The sequence below is a fragment of the Falco punctatus genome (genome assembly GCF_963210335.1).
Source record: "Falco punctatus genome assembly, chromosome: 1".
Taxonomy (NCBI): domain Eukaryota; kingdom Metazoa; phylum Chordata; class Aves; order Falconiformes; family Falconidae; genus Falco; species Falco punctatus.
This window is the reverse complement of record NC_137580.1, coordinates 4,522,130-4,538,038: the sequence shown is the minus strand read 5'-3', so window position 1 is coordinate 4,538,038 and position 15,909 is coordinate 4,522,130. Positions and strand designations below refer to the sequence as shown.

General features: G+C 45.6%; 2 long non-coding RNA genes across 2 annotated transcripts in view; both read left to right on the top strand.

Moving 5' to 3' along the window:
- LOC308058269 overlaps window positions 1–171 on the top strand; it is a 37,825-nt gene extending 37,654 nt beyond the window's left edge. Inside the window, exon 2 of the long non-coding RNA XR_013925752.1 lies at window positions 1–171. This exon is cut by the window's left edge and continues 4,588 nt beyond it. This is a non-coding gene — a long non-coding RNA (uncharacterized lncRNA).
- A 1,291-nt stretch (window positions 172–1,462) lies between these two features.
- LOC308067435 lies at window positions 1,463–15,905 on the top strand. Its single transcript, XR_013929599.1, has 3 exons — window positions 1,463–10,836; window positions 11,600–11,714; window positions 12,235–15,905. It is a non-coding gene; the product is annotated as an uncharacterized lncRNA (long non-coding RNA).
- The last annotated feature ends 4 nt before the right edge of the window (window positions 15,906–15,909 follow it).

Sequence of the window (15,909 nt, the reverse complement as noted above, 5' to 3'; positions counted from 1 at the left end):
AATAGCTGGAATATTTCTTTCCTGCTAAGATGATGAGATTATAAAGGGGTACTGTTGTGTATTAGGTTTTGATTTCGCTTAAAAGTCATGTTAAATCTCTACACATGTTAACTTTCTGCAAGGAAATTTCTTGTGTTTTGATGATGACATCAGTAAAGGATTATGGCAAGACCACAGTGTTAGACATTTTTGTCCGTGTTGTGCCTAACAGAATGACCACTTCAGGCACGTTTCCTTTTTCATTACAAAAAAGATACTGTCAGCAATGGCCAGGAATGCTAACAAGCAAGAAAGAGAAAGTTATATTCAAGTTATTTTGTGCCTTCTGGCCCCGCGACCTTACCAGCCTGTGCTGAGCAACTAGCATCTTGACCATTTTGTTTGCTACCAGAGGAAAAAAAGCAAATTCTTTCCTGGCCTTGGAAAGCCTCCAAAACAGAGCACATATTCCCTGCTGAAGGTGACCAGTTTTAAGGGTGGGGGTTTTTTTATCCCTGCTAAATTCTGGTTTGCCATTATTAAAACTCCACAGCGAAGCATTTACTAGCTTTGTCCCTATATTTACAATACCTTTTGACTGAGATGTCTAAGAGCTTTAAACATATGCTTTAAACAGCGGACGGTCGGCGCTGACATTTGTTACAAATCTTTTCAGAGGGCTGTGTGGAATGGTTCTAATCCGGGAAGAGCCACTGACTCGCTGTGTGATCTGACAGAGTGACATATCACTTGACCTCAGTCACAGCAGCTGTAAAACGAGGTGGAAACACAGGGCCGGACAGAAAAGCAGAGAATGCCCTTTCGGCAGAGCTTTCTCCAGCAAATTAAGTTTCGAATCTGTGGTTTCGTTTCTTTCGGATTCCTCCAAAAGTTTGTGATGAGGTTTTGATCAAAATTCGGTTTTGCAACGTGTCTTTCGATTTTCTTTGGTACCGCGGCGGGACGTGTTACGCACTCATCGTGGTTCTGTGGAGGAGCCAAGCGCAAGGGGCCGCTTTGGGTGGGTGGGCTGAGAAAGCGCCCTCGGGCCCGTCCTCCCCGCGGGGCAGAAGCAGAAGCGTTTGGGGGCAGCGCGTCTGTCCCCACCACCCCCTGCCAGCCCGAGAGCGGCCGAGCGGGGCCGGGGCCGGGGCCGCTGCAGCTGCGGGGGCGCAGGGGCTGCAGGGGGCGCTGCAGGGGCTGCAGGGGGCGCAGCTGGGGAGCAGAGGCGCAGAGGGGCTGCAGGGGGCGCAGGGGGCTCAGGGGCTGCAGGGAGCACAGGGGACGCAGCGGGGGCGCAGCGGGCGCAGCAGGGGTGCAGAGGGGCTGCAGGGGGTGCGGGGGGCGCAGGGGGTGCAGGGGGGCTGCAGGGGGCGCAGCTGGGGAGCAGGGGCGCAGGGGGCTGCAGGGGGTGCGGGGGGCGCAGCGGGGGCGCAGGGGGCGCAGAGGGGCTGCAGGGGGTGCAGGGGGCGCAGCTGGGGAGCAGGGGGCGCAGCTGGGGAGCAGGGGGCGCAGCGGGGGCTGCAGGGGGCGCAGCTGGGAAGCAGGGGCGCAGAGGGGCTGCAGGGGGTGCGGGGGGCTCAGCGGGGGCGCAGGGGGCCGCAAGGGGTGCGGGGGCGCGGGGGGGCTGCAGGGGGTGCAGCGGGGCCGCAGGGGGTGCAGGGGGGCTGCAGGGGGCGCAGCGGGGCTGCAGGGGGCGCAGCGGCCCCGCGCGAGCGGCCCCGGCCCCGCCGGCCCTGCCCCAAGCCGCGGGGCTCGGCGGTGGGAGGAGGAAGGGGATAGATTAACTCCTGGTGGTAAGTTCTTCGGGAGCTCAGAGTCATCCGAGCTTTTCCCCGGCATGTTTTGGGGTGGGAAAGTGAGGTTTGGTTGGGTTTTGTTATTGTTCTGTGTGTGGAGGGTTGTTTGTTTTTGGTTTTGTGGGGTTTTTTTTTTTTCTTTTTTAGTTAGTTGGATTACTGGAGAAGTGCTGGAAAAGGTTTGAGATGCTGTCAGATACAGTGGGACATGTCTTCTGTGGGCGCTTTAAAGAGCAGGCGAAACTCTATGGCATTCAGGCAGCTCTAGGTGTGGGAGCTGGGGCAGAGTCCAGCATTTGGGGCAGCGATGCTTTCCCCTGCCAAATTTCCTGATGCTGACATTGCCAGCGTTCAGGTTCAGCTGGCTGGTATCTGAGGATAACCTTCACCAGGAGTCCATCTCGCAGCCCGTTCAGCGCACTCACGTTTAACCTGAAGTTTCCTGCTATTTATTCGTGTAAAACATCTTCCCCACCTTAGCTGTTCCGCCTTACAGCTGGGTAGATCTTGAATTATGAAACAGCTGGAAAGCCACTCTAGTTTGCATCCCCCCTCTGCGGAGAAATCTTGGGTGGGCAAAGTGCTCGTGCTGGTGCCCCTCTTTGCTGTGCGCTGCAGGATGGGGCAGGGGGCGGGGGGCAGCTGACGGTGGCCGAGGGGAACTGGGCTCTGCTGAACCTTGTTTTGGAGTGTGACCCGGTGAGGCTGGGGGGTGACAAAGGAGGAGGGAGAGCCCTTCCAGCTGATGACACTATAAGATTCAAGGCTGCTGTAAGATATTTTAAACCCTAACTAGTTTAAGTCCACTCTTAATGGGAGATGAAGGGGCAAACAGAAGGGTCCAGCCTCCACCCTCAGGTGTGCGAGATGCCCAGGTGACGTGAGCCGAGCGAAGCTGGAGATCTGTGCACAACAGCAACCTCATTCCAGCCTGTCGCACACTTACTGTGGCACAGCCTCTGCTAGAGCTGCCGGGCACAGCCACGGGAGCTGCCGTCCTGCTTGAGCTGTCCCGTCCCAGCTGCATTCCTGAGCTGTCAGGCACCAGCATGTGGATGCGCAGGCAGCCGTCAGCAGCACATGCCAAGCGAGTTTGTTACAAAAATAGAAACACAATAGATCTTTCCATTTTCCAGTATGTCTTCCCCAGTCCCGTTTTACCACCGGTGTAATGTAGAGGCATGCGAAGTGCTATGTCCCGCTTGGACCTGACCTGTGCACATCTCAGGGTGTTCTGATCTAGTTTTAGTCCAGGCAAATAGTTTTGCTTTGGTCTGCCCAAAGGTTTAAAGCAGTCATATTGTAAACGGCATGTTGGTACAGGCTTTTTTAATAATTCTTCTATTCATAATTTGCTTCGTCTTATACAAATCAAACTAAATCAGCCTGCAGGGCTGAAGCACTTACAGAGCAGGGAGTGGCAGCAGTGGCACATAAGCCTGCCACCTCGCTCTTCCCGCTCCACCAGCCATCATAACTGTTGCTCTCATTGCCATTAGTGACCTGGTACCTAAGGGGCAGACAATTGTACCTGGGTACCTGACTCTACTAATTTCAGCTGCCTCAGCAATTGATGCATGATGACAACTAGAATCACTCTGGGCCGAGAGTACATAGCACACATCCCACACATAATGCCATCATTACCTTTGGGTGGTTTCACCAACTCGTACAGTTTAGAATTAGGTATTTAGGAATGTCTTCCATTTCTCTGTGACTGGTAACAATTAGATTATTACAACTGGACAGTTCTTTAAAAATAATTCATTTTCACCAGCAACCTTTAATTCAACGTGCTGTGAACACAGAAATAAACTAGTTAGTTTCTGTTTCTGGTTTTCAGACACTTGCACATGAATTGCCAACAGACCAAGAACAGTTGAGGTCTGTAAAATATTTTTTTCACTTTTATTTCATCATATAATTTCATCATAATTTCATGCTGGTTCTCTAATGTGGCTTTGAATTACTACTGTGACTTTCTGTGTCTCTGTAGAGAAGGGGAAAGAAATCCTCCCCATCCCAGGAATATGTGGTGTCATACCTGCTTTTTTTTTTTTTTCCTAGATTTTCTAGATGGGATGTCTTACGGAAAAAGTGTCAAAGATGATGGTGGTTCTAGGCAAAACTCTTGAATCATTTAGTGCAGCTTTCTGAATTGGACAAAAACACCTTGCAGTGTATTTGCATTTGGTTTTGAATTAACTCTTGGATGTTTGCAACAACAGCATCTTGGCAGTCAGGGAGACCTTGTGAAGCTGTTTCCCTTCAGCTTATTGTAGCCTATTGTAAGATTTAAAAAATTACCAGTTTTGTTGGGTTTTTTACCCCCTGGCAGCTTCTAATCGATATCAAATGTGAAAATGCCCTTTCTTCTGATCAATAATGTATTTGATTGTATATAACTTGTATTTTCATATGCTTATGCAGATAAAAGTATATGAATCAATATGTATATTGTCTCTGGAAGGGGCAGAGTCTCTCTAGAATAATATTACTTCTGTAGACTTTTTAAGGGGCTCTGTTCTGGTGGTATCCAGCAAAATAATTCTTGCTTCTGTGACTTCTTTTCCTCCATGTCTTCCCTTTAAAGTAAACCAAACCAAATTCTGTAGGGCTACTGGGAAATTCTTTGGGAGGAAGGCTGCAATAAATCTCTGTGCCAGCCAAACACTTTTCTGATTGCCAGTTTCATTTCCTGAAGATACCTAACTAGGGCTGAGCCGCTGCGTGTCTGAACTTCTTGCTGTGTGCATTTGATCTATACTGTTCTGAAGACTGTACGAAAAAGCATACAGAAGTTGTAACCAGCCACACAGTAAGTATATTAAAGGTTCATCCTTCCTCCTGAAACACATGTTTAAGGTTGTTTACTATTACAATATTTGCAAAAAGTCCAGAAATGCTGTATTTTTTTATGACTAAGCAGAGCAGTGTTTCCGGGAAAGGATACATTGCTAGTTCAGAATACTCTAGTGTCTCAGACCTTCCGACTATTGAAGCTGAGGGCTAACTCAGGGTTTCAATGAGTAGTACTTGCACGTTTTGAGTGGCAGGGAAAATATAAAGTGTATTTGAAAACACTTGTGTAGTAGCAACCGTTATTATCGACCAGACCCCAAAGAGCAGATTTGCATTGCAGTGGCCACCTTGGTGTTTGCCTTGCTTAGTGTCTGATCAGCCAAGCCAAACCTCCTGCACTCGATGGGGGGTTCTTTGGGTCAGTTACTGAAGTATTTATTACCGCAAACTATCTGTTCAGGTTTGACAGGAATTTTTTAATAACGTCTTTCTTACCATTGTTCTGCTTGTGCACGTCTTTTTATGATCTGCATTTTTGTCCCCCTTTAACTTTAGCCTTTATGCTGAAAACTGTTCTAACAACAGTTAGTGTCCATTTAAACAGACTTTGCTTCTTATTAAGAAGAAATCTTTGTGTTTCGGTAAAATCTGTGGATCTGTTTGGAAAAGTCTTTTGTCAAAAAGACAAAACTTTCATTTGCAAGGTAGCATCGTTTTCTGTTTTGTCACACTTATCATTTAGTCTACCTTTTAATTGCCGATATTTTTTTTTCTCCCTGCAGGAGGTGTAAACATCCATGCAGTTAGCTGTATGGAGAAATAGCACACTAATTTCACAGTGACTTGACACCTACTTGCGTGGTGAAGGCTGTTATTTGTAAAATGCGAACGTCCCAGAAGTCTGTAACAACTACGCTATAGCTGCTGCACCTTGAACTTAGTGACAGGACTTCCCTGGAGCGTACTTGAACTGCCTCCCCCTGGCTCAGAGAACAGTCTGGTTTTCTCATGTTACTGCCTGCTGCCGTTCTGCCTTCCTCTTCTAATTTTCCTTTTCTGATATATTTCTAATATCTGTGGATGTTTAATTAACTTTACTTACAAACAAGTATCCCTGTGTATGACTTCCACTGCCTCCTTGAAGGCTGGTGTGAAATCTAGCTGGGAAAACCCCTGGTATCATCCTTTACCTCCTGTGTTGTAAAAATGCAAGGGGTTTTAACAGCTTGATTGCCTGAGCTGGGGGGTGCTGAGAAGCTCTAGGCAGAATGGCTCTGTGGATCCAAATCTTAAGCCAATGGCAGTATTAAAATTAAGAAAGCTAATAAGGGAGATTATTAATAATAAGCTGTGATACATCTTAAATCCAAAAGCAATAGGTGCTCTGGTCTCTGACTTACATGAAAACAGAGGTGGAAACTGCCTGCACGTGTCCTTAAGTGCCGTCCTTAAGTGTGACTAGAGCACAGCCCTTCTGGCTCAGCTTTGCATCCTACATACTTGTCTCTGAAGTGAAAGAGTTTTTTTAACTACAAGACACTGAAATAAACACAAAATGTTAGAGAAGCTGGAATTTAATAGCAGTAAGAAATACGAGATCTATTCTTTCAGCTCAGTCTCGTACTCTGCATGAAAGGCTATGGAAAGCTCTAGTAATTTTATATCCTGTAGTTAGCAACGGTATCCAATAGGACTTGGTAGGTAGGTAATGACAGCAAGGGCATTAGTTGATGGGATCCCATTCAGGGCTCAGCTTCAGATTCTTGAAGTTCCTGGAAGAATCTTCTGTTGGGCTGAGCTTGTGTCAATTCAGCTTTTAGCCCACTTAGCTGTGCAAAGCTCCAGCAAGGTTTCCCTGTTCTAGTTAGCCCATATTTAATTTCTTAGACCCAGCAATCTAGTGTCTGTGTAACCCTCTGCACTGCCACTTCATGAAGCAGTCTGGGCTACCAGATGCCAGAAAACACTAGTGAACAGCTGCTGTGCATTCAGAGGGCAAGTGCAGATGCATAGAGCAAAGGGGAAGGTCTCCTGGGCATCCCTTGGCAGTGTCCTGATGGGTGCTGGGACAGTTCAGGCTGCCTTTTACCCCTGTCCCCACTCTGGTCCTGCGCTGAGACCTGCCTGCAGAGCTCAAGTCCGTATTTCCATTCTGCCTTGAGGCAGCTCTTTTCACTTACGTAGGTCGCCAGCCTGTTCCCCCAACAGAAGAAGGACTCACAGCCAGTTTGACTGTTCTGTGTAAAGCATCAGGGAGATGTTAATCAAAACATCTTAATTAGCAGCAAAAAAGGAATTTTAATTCCGCGCAATTTTGGAAGCCAACAATGAAGGTGGAAAAAGTAGGAAATAGCAGAGAAATCTTAAAATTAATAGGTGGGGAGATAGGTGGGAGACCATAATATTGAAAGTATTCTGCTTTCAATATTGGTAATACTATTGGAAATACTAATATTTTATCTAATAACTTCGACAGCAGAAGTAGGCAGATAGTAGTGAAGTTTTCCTATGAGATACAGGTAAGAAACATGGTCAATGTCGCTGAGGTCAGAGACAACATACAAGGCGAATGTGTTGATTTAGGCTGGGATAGAGTTAATTTTTGTCATAGTAGCTAGTATGGGTTTGTTCTGGAAACAGTGTTGGTAACACAGGGATGTTCCCCTTATCGCTGATCAGCGCTTACCCCGAGCCGAGGCCGTTTCTGCCCCTCACCCCCCACCAGCGAGCAGGGGGGGGGCACAAGGAGCTGGGGGGGCACAGCCGGCACAGCTGGACACAGCTGGCCCAAGGGGCAGCAGATGCTCAGCAGATACACCTGGGGGCAGGAGAAGGAAGGGGGGGACGTTCGCAGTGACGGCGTTTGTCCTCCCAAGTCACCGTTAGGTGTGACGGGGCCCGGCTGCCCTGGGGATGGCTGAGCCCCTGCCCGGGGGACGTGGGGAGTGAATTCCTCGCTTTGCTTTGCTGGCACACGCGGCTTTTGCTTTACCCATTAAACTGTCATTACCCCAACCCACCAGTTTCCTCACTTTTACTCTTCTGACCCCCTCTCCGTCCCACCGGGGGGGAGTGAGCGAGCAGCAGTGCATGTTAGTTGCTGGCTGGGGTTCAACCACGACAGTGAGCTGAGTACTCCTGAGCACGTGCAATTCAGGCATAGTAAGTACTAGATCAAGCCCTTGCATGCGGATAGTAAGTATTTCTCTCATGAGCTGGGAGTCCACCCATTGGAAACGACAAGCAAGAAAAGGCCTGTGCCGCTTCTTCCTGAGATGACTGAGCTCTCAGTGCTGTGTAACTCTGCTTTTGGCTCCTGCTATTTTAAAAGGTACCCCGACAGCCCGTGGAGTAAGACAGAGGCTCCGCAGGCTCTTCGGTTACCGTGTGTCACGGCTCTCAGTGGGCAGCAGGAGGTAAGCGGTAGCATATTGGTGACGCGCTGGCATTTGTATTGACCAAAGTCATCCTCACACGTTAACATTCAAGGGAGAAAGGAGGACTTCTTGGCTTCAGGGAGGAAGCAGACTTCCTACATGACCTTCTTACGTGGCCTGGGAAATTTGCTCGTTGAACTTTTAATCTGAGGTAGTGTTTTAAATTTAGTATTATTAAATATGTTTGTTCTTTTAAGTGCCCTCTATTTTTCTGTTTAGTAGCCCTTACTCCAAAATGACATAAAGAAAGCTGGTTTGGGGAAGAGGGCCTAAGAATGGCCAACAGAAGGGAAATACTGTGTGTAAAGCAGAAGTCTGTGAGATGCCATTCTGCAGAAACCTGCCTGTCTGTTTTCAGGATGTGTCTCGTGGGGCAGTTTTACTGATACTTGTCCTGAAGAAAGATAATCCATCATGATCTGTCTTGCCTAAAGAGCTACAACTCCTTTTTGGATTTAGTGAAAAACCTTCCTTACCAGCCAACCTTCAAGTGTATCTCTGCAGAAGGACGTAAAACCCAGCGGGAGTCCCTTATCACATGGCATTAACTGACGTGATGCTGTCATTTTCGGTATGTGTGACTTCTTGCCTCCGACCCCCATGCTGGGATCTCATGTTCCTTTTTTCCCCAGGGTCATGTCGTACACAGAGTCCCCACTGTGGCTTTGCTCTGCTGGGTCAAGGGAGACATGAGATGACAATTTTTACCCTTTCCTCTTAATGGTTAAATTTGGAGAAGGAAAAACAAGAGGTGTTTGTGGACTTCATCCTCAGGATTGATTTTACAAATCAGGGCAAAACGTAGAGATGGACTTTCTCCAGGGCATTTGACCTCCTGTACCTTTAAGAGAGGGGTAGTGGGATGGCATCTAACAGGCTCTGTAGCTGTCCCAGATTTTAACTGTTTTCTTCTGAATAGCAAGTATGTGATTCAAAGAGGGCCTAGGAAAAGCTTCTTGTATTTTTGCAGTAACAGCACTGGAAATATTTCATGCGTATATAAGAGCCAGCATCCACGTAGACTGTTGTTGTTTTCTGCAACTTTTTGTAAGTTTGGGGAAAACTTAATAAGTACTGTTTCTTTTTCTTTCTTTAAAAAAGACGGGGAGAGAAAGCCTGCATTTTCTGCCATTTCCCAAGAGGCTTTTTATCTGTTTAAACCAACTAGGGATTTTTCACATATTGACATAAGCATTCATTTGCTAATTTGCTGGACATTAAACTGCACAGCATTCTTGAATGAGACTGGAATACTTGGGTACTTAGTGCTGCTCAGACCCCGCATCATTCCCAGTACACATATGGTTTTTCTCCTCTATCTCCTAGATAAAAGTCACTGTTTGATCGCCTTAAGGAAAAGAATGAGTTAAATGGACCAATATTCTAGCCTTGGCTCTAAAACTGGGCCTTTTCAGAAACTCCTCAGCACCTGCAGCAGCTAGGTCATTTGCACATACATAAATAAATAAATTAACAATGAATAAATAATTTAATCCCGCCACACAATGCCACCTTGCAGATCTGATCCTTTGCTCCCAGTGAATTTGTCCATTCCTAATTCTTTTTGATAAAGTCCTCAGATACTTGCTGACTGTCAGTCTAATTTTCTTATTGTTTTCGCTTGATTAGTTCTGTATGACCTAAGGTCGCCCTTAAAATCCACATCTCTCGTGAAGACTCCGAAAGGCCTTCTTTTTTTTCAAAGTGATGGAAAGTGCCTGCCATTTCTCCGGACAAAAGCCTGGAAGGTTTTCAGTTATTAGCCTCCTGAAGCAGCCCTTTCGCTCACCCAAGCGCAAAAAAAACTCATTAGGGGGCATCTTTCTTTCTGGCTTCTTTATCTGACGCATGTAGGGTTTACGTGTTTCAAGATTTGCAGGTCTTGGATGAATTTGGGCAGCCTCCCTTTTAACCCGGCCGGCCTGCAGTCATGCCCACCACAGACGTTTGCCGTAGCCCCGTGCCCTTAACCACCTGGAGATGCTTCGTCTTTTTTAAAGATGCTTTACGCTCTGCTTCGTGGTGGACAGAAGACACTCCAGCATGCTGCTGCCCTCTGAAGCCCTGCTCCTGTGGGATGTGGGTGGGTGGAAAGGCAGGCAAGGCTGCCAGCTGCTGACAGGCTCCATGTTTCGCACTTTGCGATTAAAATATGAAATCAAAGTCAGTGTCTCGGTCACGCAACCCTTATTACCATCAGAGGGATTTGCAAGACTAAGGCAGTACAGCCCTGACAGCCTGCCATGGCTGGGATGCTTTATGCCCTGGGCTGCTCGGGTTTTTTTGGGCAGCAAGGTAAATACTCTTCTCATACAGCCTGAGCCGCCTTCCTGAGCCGTGCCCGGTGGGCTAGAGAGGCTCCCGAAAGATGCATCCTCGTACTCATTCTATCTGGGCATCTTGCCCTTCAGAGGGATGTACAAAGTTGCCGGCTCCTGCATTCACTTGGGCTGGCAGAGGTTACACATCAGGGCAGCATCTGGTCTGCTGTACTTAAACAGCGCTGCCCAGCAACGCCGTACCTCTGGTTACTTTTTAAGAGCAAAACCAGCCTGAAATTGTACCGGCTGGTATTACAGCGAGGAATGTTTCTCACTTACCTGGGCTCTGGGGCGTTCGTTAAGGAGAGACGTCATGTCATTGAAAGAGAGGGAGGAACAAACCTGTTGTGTTTCTCTTTCAGAAAAGGGCTGCCTAGTCTCTTCAATGGACACCTCAGTTCAGGCTGGGATCTGAGGCTAAAGAGGAGAAAGATGCACGGAAACAGAAGGAAAATAAACAGGTCCAAAAAGTTGTAGGTGGAAGATAACCCTGAGCAGGTACAGAAGTATAGAAAAATAGGTGTCTTGCCGCTGCAATGCTACCTCTCTTTGTCCTGTAGAGCAGCTTGTCTTCCACCGGGGTAGGACTGACTATGATCCCTCTGGGTTAAAATTTGGTAGGAAGGCTCAGGGCTGCAGCTGAGGTCCTACTTCCAAGCATGCAAGTGACAGTTTTGTGGCCACTAATCTCGGTCCTGACCATTTTCAGGGATATTGTCCTTGTTAGGTGGGAAGAATGCACCATTATGACCACTTTTTTTTTTTTTTCCTAACTTGTCTGTTCCTCTGAGATCCCAACGATACCATTTTACCTTGGCCTGGTTTTCCACTGAAATCTGGTTCCTCTGAAATCAGAGAGAAGCAGCCCTCAGTAAATTAAAGCAAGCCAAGTGCACAAGGCTGAGCTGTGCAAACCCTCGCAGGGTCAGCACTGTGAACTGCATTACTCCTTCCACTGGCATAAATTCTAGCTGTGATTAGTTGGATATAGTGTAAAATGGTGCAGAAACTATGCAATCGACTCCATAATATGAAGTAATAGCTACATTATGGTCTGAAGAATAGCAGAAACAAGAAGGAATGAGAAACAAGAGGGGAATTTCGGACTGCAAGCTGGCAGTAATGTGGTGTTTAATCTTGACTCGTGCTCCTCTGTCAGTAGGGTCCTACTCCCTGTTTCTAGACTAACAACTGAGTAGCTGTCAAAATCCATACCACTCTTTGTGACCTGGGTAATCTCATCTCCTGGAAAACTTCCAAGACTGCAGCGGATCCTGGAGCATGTCATTGGGACCACATAGAAATTGTGACATCATGATACATCAAATCCGTAGAGGCAGCTGAAGGCACCAGGAGACAAATCACAAGGAGAAATGGTATCAGCATAACAGGCAGAGTCTTGTTTATAACGTTTTGCATCGGTTTCCTTCCCTGCTTCAAGCTGTTCAGGGGTATGAAAAGCTTACTGAATAAACACTACCCAGCAATAAAAGAGGACTTCGAAGATTTAGAGGAAATCAATTCTTGGTGTCTCACACAGGAGGTCATGTATCTTCCGTTGAAGTAGTAAGACGTATGGCCTCAGAAAGAATAAAAAAAAAAAAAGGTAGAAACTTGCTGAGTGGTGATATCCCTGGAGATCCACTCATTATCTCTCATTCAGAGTATTTTCTATCCAAGCAAGCATCATTTCAGCAGTCTGATGTCTGTCAGCACAAAACTATCATCCTTAGAAAAATTTCTGAAGGCACTAATGACTTTGCTAGGAGTTCACCAATTAAGTACCCCAGTTATTTGGCTAATAATTAGAATAACTTCCTATTTTTCTTCAAAATAGTCATTATCTCTCACTGTTCGTTTTAGTGCCATTACATTTTGTCTTTTGGTGTATTGCAGGAAGATTTGACATCCAGTCTGAAACAGCATGGGAACTCTGCAATCTTGAGAAACTTTAATTACAAAGGAGGACGACACATTCAGTTTTCAGGAGTTCCTGTGACATTTGGCTACTCATTGAGCTGTGCACGTTTTCCCATTGCCAAGCACTGTCCGCTCTGAAAAGGAGCTGATAACAACATCATGAAAAAGCTCGGCTGTGATCCTGACATCCTGGTGGCCAGGCTATGGGCAAATGTAATTTACTTCAGTGGGAAAAAAACGGTGGTCGTGAAACATGGTGCGCTGTTCCAGAAATGTAACGAAACTGGATGAGTAGGGGGTTTCAGCAGCGAAGTAGCACCTGGGTAAAGATAAGCTTTCTTTTTAAAATGCATTAAGCACAAGCTTCAGCAGCAAAACTGGCTGATGATGAATCCTAAAAAAAAAAAAACCTAATTCTTTTTCTGAAAAAGGGATTAAATGCTGTCTATCCTATAATGTATCTATTTGTGATGAAATGCCAGTTCCTTAGTACATTCATGAGAACGCAGCATAATTCTGTTTGCTCATGTTATCAGCCAGAGCTGGTACAATTTCAGTGACTGTAATGAAGAGAAGAGAGGGGACGAGAGGAGAACTGATTTCCATTGAAATCAACAGCAAAATTCTCCCTTGGTATGCATGAATTTAAGAATATCGATTTCTGATTTTTTTATGTAGAAGTTTTATACATGGAGTTCCTGAAGCCCTTTGCTTCGTGTTGGCAAAGGTGGCAGGGAAATAACGCGGCTGCCCTTATGCAGGCATCTCGGAGCTAAACCAGTGCCGTGGAGGGGCTCAAGCTTCTGAGCTTGACTTTTTGACAACCAGGCTAGGGAGAAAGGGCACTGGCTTTCAGCGGATGGCTAACAGGTTTGTCTGAAACGGTGCTTGCTGGAGGGAAGTAGTGAAAACCCGTTCTTCCCCACCCAAAATTCTTTCCACCTGTTCCAGCAGTACATGCAACTAGTACCTTAAAATACCTGTCAGTTGGGATAACCAGTTGCTGGGACCCTTAAACATTCAACAGCTGTTTCAGTTGAGTGGCTGGACTTGCTACACCATCAGTCTGCATCACAGGGACACAAAAAATGGGATTTTTTGTAAAAAAAAAGAGCAACAGGTCTTGCAGGTGAGATGGAAGAAGTTTTTATTTGGCTGAGTCACTGAAGGCTGAACTTCTTTTAATTAATTGTGATGTTTTAGCATGGAGTTGTGTCGCCCCTCTGAAATATCTGAGCAGATAAATTAAGCTGCTTGCCAGGCTGCCCTGAATTTTCCCCTACTTGTATATCTGAATCTGACCTATTGATCCTGCATTCCCTGCTGTTTCAAAAGGGGAAAGGTATATATTCCAAGGAAAATCAGCTCATTTTTAAGGGGGAAACTATAATCAGTCTCTGGAGATGCCTGTTTGTCCCTCTTGACTAGAAAGATTGCTTCTTAGAATGATTAATTCATGCTTAGACCTCTACCTTTGAGACATGCAACAGTTAAAGTCCCATACTTACATATTTCAGTATGTCCTTCTGTTGTCAGACCACTGGAAAGGTTTTTCTTTTATGGTATGATGCTGCTTTATGACAAAATAATTTTTCCAAGTACATGAATGAAAAAATGCCATTGGACCCATCCCATCCTTGGGGTTTTGGTCTGGTGAGGAATGAAACTTGCCAGCCAGCATCCTGCCTGTGCGTTTGTGGACCTACAGACTCTAAAGCACACTATGTCCTCACCTTGCACCCTGGCCAGCTGTGATGAGATGCTCAAAGTGGTTTTATGCTCTACTAAATGGTTGCCATTTTCCTGAAATAACTTGCCACCTTGATTTTTTTTCTGTTTGCAGTTACAGTGCCTAGAGGAATCTTTGAAAGGCCTTTAGGTAGCTGGATGCTGGAGCAGGGGTCACCCCTCGGTTCCAGAACTCCAGTCCCCAAATCCCCGTGACATCCTGCTAGAAGAGGATGAATTTTATCATTCTCCCTCTAAATTTGATCCTAATCTAAAAAGGCAAATTGATTACAAATCCTTTTTGGAAGAAGCTCATAAAAAAGCCAGTGAAACACAGCCAAAAAACCATCCCTTTGCAAACCTGCTATAAATTAACATAAAGTATTCCCATGTCTAGAACAAAAGCATTTATATTCTCCCAGTTGCCTATCCTTCTAGCTATGTCTTGTACTTCTGGTAGGGATGCATGCCTTTTCCTACTCATCACTTGCCATATTCAGTCCTGTAAGGTGCTTTGTGAAGGGGTGGTAGAAGCTCCTTCTAAGAGCATAAGGCAAAGCTGAATGTAACACAGATGCTCACTGCATGCAACGTCCAACAGACTAAGTTGATGCTACTAAGAAGATTGCTTTTCTGAAAAGGAGAGACAAAGGTGCAGCATGGAGGGTTGCAAATAGCTTTGGGAAGACGAAATATTCAGCGAAGAACAGCATGCCATTTTGCTGCTTGGAACCTGGAAAGGAGATGACCATGGAGAGGAGATCCTTTGACTTCATAGGGTTGGATTAGCTCCTGCAGAGGCACACAGATGGAGGTTGGCCTTTCATTTAAGTGTAGATTGTTGCACCTTGTGTTTGTTTTTTCTTGGAGGAATATTTTATGCACGGAATGCCAGAAGCAGTAGGACCTATTCTGTAGCTGTTTTACAAAACATGTACGCGTGACTTCACTTTCATGATCAGAGTAATTGTGTGCTTAGAACCATGTTAGGCTATTTACTTCCCATACATCTTTATAAGCATGTGGCTGCATAGCCAAATTAATAAAATGAGTGTGAGGAGCCACTGAAATATGTATCGCTTACCTGTTTGAGAAGCTCTCTGCTGACCTAAGTCCATCATGTCACCTCCTCATGGAAGCAGCTATATCTTCAGGGAGCTCCAGGAAGCTTTGCTCACCTGCACTAGTGAAGGATTTGGTCCACAATATATGTACATAGGTAACAGCATGTAGGAGCCTCTTGTTTGCTTTAACATATTGGCTTTCCTGCAGATGATGATTTGTAATCTGGTGTGAACAGTGGCACCTTTAATCATTTTACTGGTTTTCATAGATCTTTGCTGTCTTACAGGTTTTGGCATTATGAAGCAAGGGATGTACTACTCTTGCTCTTGCTCTTTTTCCAATTACTTTCTCTCCTTCTCCAGACATCAAAGAAAATTTACAACACTTTCAGTAATAAAACTCCAACACATATTTTTTCTCATTTTCGAAGAGGGGAGAAGGCACTGTATGAAAAAACTTTGTGGCACAGAAAAAATTATTATTACATTCTATGATAAAAAGGGATTTTTTTAGTGGAATACGCAAGGCTCAGGTTATAGCGATTCCCTTAGAACATTCCAATAGATAGTTGTGTTATATGTAATATATATTGTCTCAGGGTTTCCTGAGGTTCTTGAAATTCTGTAATCTGTGCTCAGTGAACACCATTGATCCCTGTTACACTTTTCTCTTTTTGAAACTGAGGCTATGCAGGTTTTGTTCCATAGGGTCTGTTATTCCTGATAACAGTATCAAGATAACAATACCATGATAACAAGACCCCAGTCCTGAAAACCCAGCAGTCGTTTTGATCATATGGGTAAGTTATTTCTGCCCTACCATCTTTGGTAGAAAAAGTCTGTACCCTAACTTTTATTC